Raw genomic sequence first — 14724 nt, forward strand, 5'->3', positions numbered from 1 at the left:
GATTCCTTAAAAAATTGCAAATAGAACTACCTTATGACCCAACAATCCCACTTCTGGGCATACACACCGAGGAAACCAGAATTGAAAGAGACACATGTACCCCAATGTTCATCGCAGCACTGTTTATAATAGCCAGGACATGGAAACAACCTAGATGTCCATCAGCAGATGAATGGATAAGAAAGCTGTGGTACATATACACAATGGAGTATTACTCAGCTGTTAAAAAGAATTCATTTGAATCAGTTCTGATGAGATGGATGAAACTGGAGCCGATTATACAGAGTGAAGTAAGCCAGAAAGAAAAACACCAATACAGTATACTAACACATATATATGGAATTTAGGAAGATGGCAATGACGACCCTGTATGCAAGACAGGGAAAGAGACACAGATGTGTATAACGGACTTTTGGACTCAGAGGGAGAGGGAGAGGGTGGGATGATTTGGGAGAATGACATTCTAACATGTATACTATCATGTGAATTGAATCGCCAGTCTATGTCTGACGCAGGATGCAGCATGCTTGGGGCTGGTGCATGGGGATGACCCAGAAAGATGTTCTGGGGAGGGAGGTGGGAGGGGGGTTCATGTTTGGGAATGCATGTAAGAATTAAAGATTTTAAAATTTAAAAAATAAAAAACTAAAAATTAAAAAAAAAAAAAAGACTCTATGCTTCCCACACAGGGTGTGCAGGGTAGATCCCCGGTCAGTCAGGGAATTAAGATCCCGCATGCTCTGCAGTACAGCCAAAACACACACACACACACAAACAAGGGAATTTTTACAAAACCCACAGCTGCCTTCTGGCTCCTAGCTCTCAAAAGGGCACATTTTCTTAGAAAACTTCAGGTTCTTTCTTAGATAAATCTTTTCTTCCTCTTTGCTCCATCCTTCTCTCCTCTTCATTCTGAACAGACTTGCATCTCAGATTGAAATCAACTAATCAGCTACCATCTTATCTTCCCAATCAGAGAGATTTTCCCAGACATCTACTCAAGAAGGAAAGGATGCACTCAGGAAGAAAATAATCAGAAGAGAAGCAGTGTCCACACACTCTTCAAGATGCTAAGCCAACAGCAAGCACACTGCTTCCTCAAGTCTGAGTCCCACATTGGCAATGGCTGTCCAGGAGCCACAGGAAGTAACAGGACCCCTCAGTCTCTGATCAAGGCAGCTCCTTGATGTGGGTTTCAAGAACCCCAGCTCTTTGGCTGTTTTTAAAGGCCACTACAACTCATGGTGGTCTGTCTCAGTGACTGCTGACATAGGATGATGTCCAACCCAGAACAGCCTCTGAACCAGAGAGATTGTGCGAATTCAGTAGCGCTCTCCAGCATCACGTCAAGGCCTCGACTATGTGAACCCCACTCACAGTCTCTGCAGGGAGGTGGAGGGCTTAGCTGAACAGATGGCTTAGCTGGACAACATCCAGTAGGATGCATTCTGCTCGCTCAGCAAGTGCTGTCCCACAGCTTTCCCTGCTCCCACCTGAGTGCTGCTGAGGCGGGCAGGATGCTCTGACTTTCTCTTAGATTGAGGTCAATCTCATTCTCAAACAGGCATGCTTCCCTTCTGGTTCCAGTCAAACATAGCTGCCCAGGACAGTCAGAGCTTGGACATATCAGTCAGCAAAGGAGGACACTCAGCACATTGGATACCCAGGATTTCCAAGATAAAGAGAAAACAAATCACAATTTTTAAGGACTCACAAAATCCAAAACTGAAATTAGAGGACAGAGGATTCTTAGGATATACTAGAAAAAGGAAAAGAGGAATGTGCCTTAAGAAACCGTTATTTTTGAGCACCTTAAGAGACGGGCAGTGTTTATGAAACGTCTTCACGGACGCTGTATCTCTTTACACATAAGGAAGGCCCACCCCCTCGCTTGGCTCAGGCTCAGCATCCCTGCTCATGCATGCAGTGCCCAGCTCAGTCGTCACTAGGCAGTGACAAGCCCTCAGGCCTAAATGAAATGAGTAATGGGACTTGAAGTCAAGGATATTGGGTCTCAATTAATCAGAAGCAAGACCTCAGAGTCAAAGGGAACTGATGTGACATTAACAAAGTCCACGGCTCCAGGGCAACAGCCAGACATTAGTCAAACCAGGAGCGTCATCCGAGGAAGCTAGAAAAGATGAAAGGTAAATGTCAAGCCACCCTTTAGCCCACTTAAATGTTCACCACGTTTGAGACAAAGAAAATATTTTGGACTTTACTACCCTTCTATGCCTTCACAGCCAGCTCAAGATTTCCTATGAAATAGCAGGCTCTCTCCTCTTCTCCCAGGGCCTACACATCAGGTCCTATTCATAGCCACAGAGAAGCAAGTAGCTCGGCTCGGCTGTGTCCCCAAACTGAGCTTCCTTTCTCCGTCTCAGTACCCAAAGTCTATTTTGTGTGTCAGTTAGATGCAATCCTGGCATCCAAGTTTGTGTTCATCACCTTCTATTTGTGAGGCCTGGGGAAAGTTCATGGAGTCAGGGAATCTTTACCTGTGACAACTGAGGATCTCAGAGAGATGGTGGGCTAGAAAGTATAAACATCCAGAACCTAGAGCTTTGAGACACTGGATAAATGAGAGGTGATGGAGTTGTGGTGTGGCAGGGTCAGACTCTGCAGAGGGCTCTCATCTGCTTCCCTTCAAGTACCATAAAGTCAGTTCATGAATGAGGAAGCCAAGTGCAGGGAAGGGAAATTACAGAGCTAACTGGTGAGAACCACGATAGAACAGAATCAAAACGCATGCTTTTATACATTCTGTGAGTTCCCTGAGAGCAGAACACAAATACTGGGGGTTTCTGCAAGTAATTCTGCAAGTAATAGGTGTTGTGATTCTATTTTAACTTTTTAGTCATAAGTTATAAAACTAGGACTTAGCAAAAATAAAAATTTTATTTTTATAATTTGAGAAATGTTCTTATATTCTGCTTTCTCTTATGTAAAAAAATAGAGTTTTGCTTTGATTTGAGGTGATGAAAATATTCTAAGGTTGACTCTGGTAATGGTTTCATGAGTCTATGAATGTACCAAACACCACTGCACTGTACAGCATGTGAACTGTATATGTCATAGCTCAGTAAAGCTGAGAAAAATATTTAGTAAGTGAAGGGTTTGGGGAGATAAAACGGACAGTTCTTCCAGCAACCTGAGAAAAACAAGGATTTAAACAGAACAGGACCCTATGGTCCTCCTCTCCCCTCCTGTGTCCTCAGCCTGCCTTTTGCCTGCAGAAAACCTTCAGCCAATAATAAGTTTAATCAGAGAAGCAATAAAATTCAGAAGCAAAGGAAAGCAATCGAACAGGACAAAACAATAATAATTTAGTAATTAAGCAAAGTCAAGGACTTTTGATTCTTCTGCAAGGTAGGTAGTTTTCTGAGCCATATTCTCAGAGCTATCTTGTCGGTACTGAAATTCCAGCATGGGAAGAAATTGACTACATGACGACCAGACCACAGCAAGACATAAACTACCATGATTCTGAGAACTAGCTTCAAAGAAATGGGAACAAAATAACCAAAACAATCAAGATGCTGCTGATCAGACCACCGATGACCGATCTCAAGATACCCGTCAGAGCTGACTGCTGTTACAAGGCAGCCCCTCCCTCCACCTATGAAAGCTACGGCCTGCTGATTGCTGGTGACGGGGAGGGAGAGCTGGCCTTTGGACAGGCTTTCACCCTCTCCCCTGCACCGGTTGCCAGCCTCCAAGATAAAGCAAACTTTCCTTTTCACCAACCTCACCTCTTTATTAGCTTTTAAGCTGCAAGCAGCAGGACCCCACTCTTGGTAACAGGGTAAGCTGGAAGTTGGGAAGATGAAATCTAACCTCGGATGGGTCTGCTTCTAGCTGCGCCAATTACCTAACCCAGCTGGGCCTCGACATCATTTAAAATCCAATTAAAAATGGTGTGAAGGTGGTAAATAAAGACACAGCAGTTTTGTGTGTGTGTGTAGTTTTTTTTTTGTGTGTGTAGTTTTGTGTGTGTGTGTGTGTGTGTGTGTGTGTGTGTGAGTATATGTGAACATGCTGCTGCTGCTGCTGCTGCTGCTAAGTCTCTTCAGCCGTGTCCGACTCTGTGTGACCCCATAGACGGCAGCCACCAGGCTCCCCCAATCCCTGGGATTCTCCAGGCAAGAACACTGGAGTGGGTTGCCATTTCCTTCTCCAATGCATGAAAGTGAAAGTGAAAGTGAAGTCACTCAGTCGTGTCCAACTCTTTGCGACCCCATGGACTGCAGCCCACCAGGCTCCTCCATCCATGGGATTTTCCAGGCAAAGTACCGGAGTGGGATGCCATTGCCTTCTCCGTATGTGAACATGCCAGGCACTCAAACATTGTCTGCCTTCTTTACTATTACTGAAATTCTAAACTATTTGGGAGATAGTTAAGTTGCTATTTAAAAATAAAGGATAATTCCTAAAAACTGGATCTTTCTGCTCACTAGGGCACAAAGAAGCCATAGGTGATTGTATTTGGATCTATTCCACATCTATGCTCCCTGGGTAGCCTCGGGCTGATGGAGACCTTGGTCCAGGCCCAGAGAGAACTGCCTTCAAAAGCACCATTCATTTTATCTCTTCACCATTAGGTGATTAGCTTGATCGCTGAGGCTCCCATGTTTGTTTGTAAAATGTTGGTAACAATACCTAGCTTATGAATGATGGGAGAAAATGAAAGAAGTGTTACATAAGTACTGCCCATCACTTTACAAAATGGCTATCAATACGTGCTCTGTTCCCCCTCAGTAAAAATTTCAAAGTTAGTCATCAGGTGTGGGGCACAAAAACTCCAGGTTGATGTGGCAGCATACAAACCAAGCTGTCTAATGTTGGATTGGTTTTGTTTCTCCCTCCAAGTGTGTGGAGGCTGATTTGAGGTTCCTGAGGCTGATTTGAGGTTCCTAAACTGAAAATCCAGAGAAGGCAATGGCACCCCACTCCAGCACTCTTGCCTGAAAAATCCCATGGACGGAAGAGCCTGGTGGTCTGCAGCCCATGGGGTCGCAAACAGTTGGACACGACTGAGCGAGTTCCCTTTCACTTTTCACTTTCATGCACTGGAGAAGGAAATGGCAACCCACTCCAGTGTTGTTGCCTGGAGAATCCCAGGGACGGGGGGGCCTGGTGGGCTGCCGTCTATGAGGTCGCACAGAGTCGGACACGACTGAAGCGACATAGCAGCAGCAGAACTGAAAATCACAGGAACTGGGAAGGGACCAGCTGGCTGCTGGGGCTTCTCAGGTGGTGCCAGTGGTAAAGAACCTACCTACTAATGCAGGAGACTTAAGGGATGCCCCTGGGATCCTGGGGTCACAAGGGAGGGCACGGCAGCCCACTCCAGTGTTCTTGCCTGGAGAGCCCCATGGATAGAGGAGCCTGGTGGGCTGCCATCCATAGGCATGCAAAGAGTCGGACACGACTGAGTGACTCAGCACAGGCATAGCTAGGACGTCCACAGCTCCTACTGGCTTTTCAGTCTTGTGGGGTGTCTATGTGTAGATTATGGACCAAATTCAAAAAAGAATTTCCACTGCCACTCCAAGTATCTTTCTCCCTTTGGCTTTATTTTTCTTAAATTCTCTGGGGAACCAAACATTAAAACTCCCCAGACTCTCGAATCTCTACTTCTTTTACTGAGGGTGCTAAGCTGTTCTTTTGTGTTGTTGTTTTTTTTTTTTCTTTTTCTGTGTAGATATGAAAAAGATATGGTCTTGCCTCTGGTGATATTTGCTTTGTGGGAGAGAATCTGAAATAACAGTTGGAACACAAATAGACTACCAATGACCAGGGCCCTTTGAAAACCACTCCCTATGTATTGATTTGCTCCATAAAGAGACCCTGTTGGCCTGAGTGCAGCCAGCCCTGTGCAAACCCAGCCGGGGCTGCAGACTCCCTGCCAGAGGCAGGAACATTCAGAAATCTCAGCTGCCAATAGCACTCAGCATCCTGCCCAACAGCCAGACCCACTATAAGCGTGTCCTAGCTATTGAAAGTCTTCTAGTTTATTCTGAACACACCCTTTCCCATTTTCAATTGACAAGTTTGGAAAGAAGAATGAGATCATTATTTAATACACAAGCTGTGATCAGCAAAGATATCAGGATACTGTGATTTTTTTTTTTTTAGCTTTTCATTTTATTTTGGAGTATAGCTGATAACAGTGCTGTGATAGTTTCAGCAAAGGGATTCAGCCACACATATACATATCTCCATTCTCCCCCAAACTCCCTTCCCATCCAGTCTGCTACATAACATTGAGCAGAGTTCCCTGTACTATACAGTAGGACCTTGTCGGTTATCCATTTTAAATATAGTAGAGGACACTGTGATTTCGTACTTTCAAAGCATTTGAATAACATTACTCTTTGTCAACTCTCTTGTGACCTGCGAGTTCCTCTCCACAGAGAGGGAGACTGAGACTCTGAGACCCTCCTTGGGTTGCACAAAGCTGAGCACTGGACAAAATAGAGGGAGGATTTGACCCCCAGTCTCTGATACCTGCTTAAGATGATTGCACCTCCACAGCAGCACTGGAAATGCACCAACTGCCCATCAATGCAGCAGTAGGAAATAAATTCTATTACAGGCACAGTGGAAAACCAAGAAGCCATTTGGAAGCATGAGCTAGAATTTGGCTCTGACATGGAAACAAGTGTATTGCTTCTCTTTGCAGGGCGGTGGTGGGGGGGAGAGGGGGGGGATCAGTGGATCACACGAAAGGGAATAAGTATCATTCAATTTCAGTTTGGAAAAATATTTCTAGGTATGGAATGTTTTTGCAGGGAGATCTTGAAGATGCAAAACACCTAAATGAATATATGATTCCCTCCAGTGTGAAACACATGCCTGCTTTGGGGGTTTAGGGACAGAGAACTAGCAGCTGTCACTTTTTTTCTAAGTAGTCAAGGTATGGTACCAAGTCCGTTACAGCCTGTGCTCCAATGCAACCAGCCAATAAGGTCAGAGTTCGGATGTCTGCCAGTTCATTCCAGTGTGCTCACTGAGGATGGAGAACAATTCTAAATAAATAATGAGAAGTCTACCCTTGGGCTGACAGGCAGCTGCAGGCTCCAGGGAATCCATGACCACTGTTCCCCTCGGGCGTATCACGGTGCATTGGGCATTAACATGGACAATAACAGCTCTCAGTACAGGTGCACAGGAGAGACCCGCTCACTGCAGGAGCTGACACTGAGTAGACTACCCTAGACCACCGAGGGCGGTCATCTCACTTCACAGTGCAGGACTGGGGGCTCAACCAAGGAGCATAGGGAGTCACCCAGCCTCTCCACGGCAGAGCCTCCACGCAGACCCAACTCGGTGGTCCACACTTGGGCTCCGCCAAGGAGATGAGTACACAGAGGAGGGCAGGGGGGATAGTGAAAGAGAGACCTCAGCCAGGGTCTTCGTCTAAGAGTGGAGCAACAGCAGGATCAGGTGACAGTGAAGAGCCCCAACCTCCACCTGCTTACCAATCTGCTCACTGGAGGTGCTAGCGGTCATATGCCTGCTTCTAGGCCACCCTGCCTGGGTGCACTTTTATGGGTGAACTTTCCACCTTAGAGGGAGGCAGAGAACCACCGCCCTGTTCAAGATGCCAGACAATCCCTTCCCCAAAACGAACTCGGGTGTCCTGTCCCCACCCTGGCTGGGATTATGAAGCCAGTCATCCGAAGGAACAGTCGTCGGACGCCCTGGGGGCAAGGGCTTGCAGTGGGACTGACTGCCTCCCTTTTCCAGAGATGGCGATGGAAGTGATTCTAGAAACTGTATCCTTTACCCAATACTTGGGTGTTTGTGGAACACACAAAAGTAAGAGATTAGAGGTCACACAGAGCAGGGAGGGGAATATTCACAAGACTTGGTTTGTAATGGGATTTTAGACCTTGGGTTTTGGTGTGATCTTCAAGCATGGCTCTCCTGGAAAGCCGTTCAATATCTTATAATATATTACTCTTCTGCTGAGATTAGGCAGAGCCCTTGCAGTAATTTACCACCTAGATTAGTCGCTCACTATAGATTTATTGAGTAAATGATAAATAGAAATCAATGGTCAATTGTCAAGTTCTTTTTAGTTTTTCTACCCCTTGTCAAAGTCAAATCAATTGCATATGAACATAAAACCAGGTTTATTTCCCTTCTGGGTTCCTGTTCCTTAAATCAGCAGCAGAAAATAATCTTGAAGCTCCTAGTAACACTGGTCATTGTTTTAAAGCTCAGCTTCTTTCCAACACAAATTTTAGCCCAATTTATGTATTACTCTGCCGAGTACTTTTCTTCATTCCTTCACTTTTCTTGTTGTGGCTCCTAATTCCACAGAATCTTCAAATATTTATCACAAGGTAGCAACAGGGAAGGAGAGGAAGTCTACTTAGCTGAATGGACACAATTTGGTAGAAAAAAGAAATACTCTCCATTGTGTACGCGACTCAGCTCGGAGCTGATGGGGAGAGATGCTGAGGTCCTATGGGCCCTCATTTCTGGTGCTGCCTCTGACATGCACCATGCTGGGTAGTCTCAGGCACTAAGCTAGGCTCTCCTGATGTGTGTTATCCTAACACTGTTTGACCGAACCCCCATCAATATCTGCTGGAAAAAGTCTCTCACCACCCACCACACACTGTGTGGCCCATGAGAGGGCAGTTCTAACGAGAACAGCCTTGATCCCATCATCCCAGAGTAGCTGCAGGACCTCAAACAAACAAATTAGGTCCCTAGGAAACAGGTCGATGTTATTGGCCCCTCTCTTGGTGGTAGAATTTCACTGTGTCTCTGCCATCCTCCTGCCCAGGCAGTCCTGATACTTTTCAAACTTCCACAGGAGACCTGGGTACTGGTCTTCTTTTGCTCAGAATCAAGGCCCAAGTTCCAAGGATATTCTCTGGGTCCTTCTTGCCTCCAGCTCTGCAGATAACATCACCTGGGGAATGGGTAGTAGCAGCTTAGGTCAGTGATGCTCAAAGGGAGGTCACCACCCCAGCAGCATCTGCCTCACCTGGACACTTAAAAGCACAAAACTCGCATCCCACCCCAACCTACAAACTCAGAAGCCCAGAGGGAGAGCCCAGCAGACCACTATTACAAGCCGCACAGGAGGCGTTGCTCCTCACTGATAAGCTGAGAACCACAGACACACATCACGCGTCACCTGATTCTCTCCCCGTGTGCCTCTGCCACAAAGCGTCTCTTCCAGTTCCCACCTTTGCAGTTGCTGTTCAGTTGCTCAGTCACGTCCGACTCTTTGTGACCCCGTGGACTGCAGCATGCCGGGCTTTCCTGTCCTTCACTGCCTTTCAGAGTTTGTTCAAATTCATGTCCACTGAGTCACTGATGCCATCCAACCATCTGTTGCCCCCTTCTCCTCCTGTCCTCAATCTTTCCCAGCATCAGGGTCTTTTCCAATGAGTCAGCTCTTTGCATCAGGTGGCCAAAGTATTGGAGCTTTAGATTCAGTTCTAATGAATTCTCATCTTCCCTGACCACAAAACTACTTCTATGTTTTGCATCTTGGTGATAAGCAGTTGAGTTCCATTTGAAATTGGCTGTGTGGTATATTCATCATCACTGGCGTACATGCATATGCGTGGATGTGTGTGCATGTGTGTGTCCCCACACATCCTATGTGTGACCTATGTGTCACATGGTGCCAGAAACTGTAGGGAAGCAGCACTCACTGTTTCACACTCTTGCCACAGATGTGAGACACTAACCTTCCCCATCTCATTTAGCTATGGCTCGTTAAGCACACTGAAGAAGTCATGCACCCCAACCTGACCCGGATCCACACAGGGTGTCCTAGCACAGTACCTGGACTCTTTAGAAGCTGTCAGAGTACCAGGAGATCCCCGGAGGAGGTTCTGGGACCTGAGAAGAGCCCCTTCCACTTTTCTCTCCAGGACTCTCTCCAGTGGGATCTGCCCTTTCCTTCCGGCTGCAAAATTAGGGGTATGAGTGGGAACAAGGGTCAAGGAGGGAAAAGAGTGGCAGTGACAGAGGCTCTTTTGCATCCTTCAGGCAAGTCTTCTAGAAGCAACTTCTGAGCCTGATGAGGAACGGCATGCTGGCCGCCTTGCCTCCCCTGTAGAACCACCCCCTTCTGAGGGACTGGTCATGGGGCAGAAGGAAAAGGCAGCCTAGAGGTGTCTCATGATGAGATTCAGAACTTGAACACTTGAAAGTGGGTAGAAGTTAGGTTAAACCCATTAAAAGAGGAAAACGGGCTTCAGATGTGAAGGGAGGGAGGGGCTGGAACAAGTCACCAAAGTCCTGGAGGCTGAAGCGTCATCTGGTAAAACCCCTGGTCACACCCCAGGGTCTGTGTGCACCCAACACAAAGTTGCATCGAAGTGAGACAATATACGGAAACCGAGAAAGTTGAAATAAGCCATTTGGAACTCATAGCTGCTCAAAGCCATTGTGCATGGAAAGTACAGAGAAAAACAATTGGAATCGTTTCAGGCTTTGAAAACTTATAATTACAGGTGAGTGGCTATTATGTTATCGGAGCAGCCATTATAACTGAAGGGTACAATTTAAGATAATATATGTGAGGACATTAATACAGCATCAGATTTTTACAGCATAAGCATCACAATGCATCCAATTTCAAATTAAAGGTTACCTTCCTGGGTTGTTTTTTTTTTTCTTCATTCTTTGCCTCTATTTTTAAACAGAGCATTCATGTGAACTAATGGCATCATTTCTCCAAAAAAAAAAAGTAATCATCATAATTTTTGGTTGTGCATTTTTCATTACCGTTTAAAACTCTCCAGATCTTGAACATCTTAGGAAGATAACAAAAATGAAAATTACTCATCACTACATTCCCCATGTGACTGTCACCTTTAAATTACTTCTGCTAATTAAGCAGACCTATGGCATGGATAATCCAGATGGAGGGCGATACAGAAATCATCTTTATTTACACTTAGAATTTTCATTTAAATGGAAATTCATTTGGTGCTTTGAATACCTCTGAATACTGGACTGAGAGCTTCAACAAGCACTGAACTCCCAGGGATCGTACCTAGAACTTTAACACCTCTTTGCTACCTCTTTGCTAGGCAACATCCTTGATATTCCTGAGCCCTGATGCCCTCTGGAGTGATATCTACCATGAGATTGCCCTGAGGATCAAAGTGATGGATGGACTAAGTCTAGGCAATGGATGAAGGGCGGGCCTGGAGGGAACTCTAAGATGCCTGTGTGAAACAGGTGGTGTGGGAGCCCTCCCCACCTGCGCAAGAGATAGATCCCTTCTATCACATTCTGCTTGCAAGTGCTAGACTGCTGCTGTCCCAGTGAAGATCCAGGAAAGATCCCAGCCTCAGATCCCATGAGCAAGCTCCCTTTGCTATTCCCGCAGGCATCTGGTGCCCTTCTGGCCACTCTCCATCATCCTAGAATCCCTGGCCATGGGGTTACCTGTCTCCTCATTGGAACAACTAAAAAATTAAAGCTAGAAACCCAACACTTGTCTGAGTCACTCAGCTTTGAGGCTGAGTGAATTACATGTCAATTTGCTAGGTACCCATCCCCTTGGGAGGTTCGTATCCCAGGTTACTGTGATAAAATCTAGCTCTGCTCACTCCCTGGCTTGTTACAAATTTTTGATATGTTTGTTAGCTTCACATTTCATAAGATTGTAAATATGTCCCCTGTCAAGCTTGCTCTGTCAAAATCCAAAACAAAACTGCATATAAACTTTCATGATTATGTAAACATTGGCCTGAATAAAGCCATTTTTTACTTCTGCACTTATTTTTCCTGTCTTCTTGAGCTGATTGAAGTACTAGTTTGCCCTAGATTTAGCTGGGAGACTAACCCTCAGAAACTAACAAGGCTTTACCTAAAGGTTTTCCAGAGAGACTGATAGGTTATAGGTTGTTGAAAAGAGTAAAAGACAGTTGTGATTATAGCCAATTCCTCCCATTATATAAGCCAGAGTGACAAGATACTGATCTAAATAAAAGCAGAGAGGGATTTGAGAATAGCACTAATCACAGATGATTAAGGATTAAAATGGTCTTTTGTCTTAATAAGATGCAAGTTTATTGCAATATATTTTTCTGTATAAGATTTTTACAAGCCACAATTTGATTTATGATCATTTAAACTTTCTATCTGTGAAAACTGTCTTATACTCAGATAATATTAATATTATATTGTGCATAGTTTTCTTGAAATATATCAAATGTCTGCAGAGGGGTAAGAATTTTCCTGAGATATAAACCACTTAAGCAAATATCAATATATAAAGATCAAAGTCAGAGACAAAGACAGCCTGAAAAATAACTTAGGAAATCTCTATCAGATTATATTTTCCGTAATGTCCACGGAGAACAAGAGATATGTTGGTAACACATCAGTTAGCATGTTTGTTATTTGACGTAAGGATTTTTTTGTGAAATAATCAATCAAATATTTATCTCAAAATAGTTGCATATTGCATAAAAAGCATAGATTTCAAAATAAAAATGTTCTAGCTTCCCTACAATGGGACACATCTGCTCATATCCAACACAGAGCCATAGCACAGAAGGAAATACACGTCCTGAACTAGTTACCAAGCCCCTTCTGTGCATGCGGTTAGTGACACACCCGATGAGAAACAGGTTGCTGTGCCAGCTGTATGAGTCCTGCCAATGCAGCCCCGGTGCCCGGTTATTAATCCAAGTGCCTTAAGCGTGTCCCCTATGTCAGGCACTGTGAGATAGTGACCATGATGTTCCTTATTAATCCCCGATTAATTTAATGTGTCTTGGAAAAGACCTTGATGCTGGGAAAGATTGAAGACAGGAGAAGACAGTGACAGAGGATGCCATCACCAATCCAATAGACATTAACTTGCGCAAAGTCTGGGAGATGGTGAGAAGCCAGCCATGCTGCCATCCACAGGGTTGCAAGATTTGGACACGGCTTGGCACCTGAACAAAAACAACAACTCAGTGTGTAAGCTGGGCTAGACAACGGATGCCCCAGTTAACCATGATTTCTGGGTGTGTCTGTAAGAGTGCTTCTAGATGAGAGGAGCATTTGAATCTGTGGACTCAGTAAAGTGGATCGCCCTCCTCCATATGGGAAGGCAGCATCCAGTCCACTGAGGGCCTGAATAGAACAAGAGGTGGAGGAACGAAGAAGTCACCCTTTTTTCTGCTTCACAGCTCAAGTCGGGACAACTCACCTGGCATTTACACCTTTGGCTTCCCTGGTTCTTCGGCCTTTGGACTCCAGGAGAACAGGACAGATTTTCTTGGTGTCCAGCTTGCAGATAGCAAAGTGTGTGGTTCTCAGCCTCCAGAAGCCTGTGCTGCTGCTGCTGCTAAGTCACTTCAGCCATGTCCAACCCTATGCGACCCCATAGACGGCAGGCCACCAGGCTCCTCTGTCCATGGGATTCTCCAGGCAAGAACACTGGAGGGGGTTGCCATTTCCTTCTCCAATGCATGAAAGTGAAAAGTGAAAGTGAAGTCGCTCAGTCGTGTCCAACTCTTAGTGACCCCATGGACTGCAGTCTACCAGGCTCCTCCATCCATGGGATTTTCCAGGCAAGAGTACTGGAGTAGGGTGCCATTGCCTTCTCCGCCAGAAGCCTGTAAGCCACCATATCTATGCTTAGTTATCATTCACACATACTTGCTCACTTCAGATGAAAGAATTTCTTAACTAGCATAAATAATTAAACGAGGTTTCTCAACTAATTCTAAATTTAAAGCATGAGTTGACAAATAATAAAGGTGTAAACTGAAAACAGAGTCTTCTTTGCAACCAATAAACTTATTCTTTTCCAAATATATCTATTCAATGTGAGAAAAATTTGCTCTCAAAACCATTAAAAAAGGGAGAGTCAGTTTTCTAGTCACAGTTGTGTAAAAATAGACTATAGGAATGGGAAAGATTGCCCAGGAGGTCACACAGCTGTGACTCACATAGTCTTCCAACACCGACTTACATTTACACAAGGCATTTCATTTTCAGAAAGCATTTGATAGGCAATATGGCAAAGTTACAAAAATACTTTCAAAGCATGTGCACTCATCGTGCACAAATAACTGTGGTGCAAATTAGCTGAATTATTCATTGAGGCACAATGTGAAACAACATCTACACTTGAATGCCTTATAGATTAAGTTCATTTCTCAAAAACTGGATTGAAAGCTCCTTACCCTGCCAGAGTTCACACTAAAACTGTGACTAGATCAGGCGAAAGCATTTGTGGGGAAAATAAGCCAGCTGGTCACTCCCACATGTTTCTCTACACAAAGCCAATTGAACATGGATGAAGACTTTGGGCAAAAACATCCAACTTATTGACTACAATGTCAAAGTAAAACATGAGAAACAGGATCTCTTTTTTAAAAATTGAAGCCTTGTTTCTTTATAATATTGTATTAGTTTCAGGTGTACAGTATGGTAATTCAATATATATATATATATGTACTGATAATGATTATTCTATATTATAGAATTCTATATATGATAATGATAATTCTCTCTCTCTGTATATATTTATATATGCACACACATATATATTCTTTTTCAGATTCATTTCCCTTATAGATTATTGCAATATGTTGAGTACAGGATCCATTCTTGACAGTTTTATGGAATATAAGCCAAATCTCTTTACTTTCATATGTGAGGGAAAAAAAAAGACCAAGAGAAGAAGTTCAGCTTACTCTGACTGCATCTCTGATGCCCAGAAGAGCCAGG

Source organism: Ovis canadensis, chromosome 4, assembly GCF_042477335.2.
Source record: "Ovis canadensis isolate MfBH-ARS-UI-01 breed Bighorn chromosome 4, ARS-UI_OviCan_v2, whole genome shotgun sequence".
Lineage (NCBI taxonomy): Eukaryota > Metazoa > Chordata > Mammalia > Artiodactyla > Bovidae > Ovis > Ovis canadensis.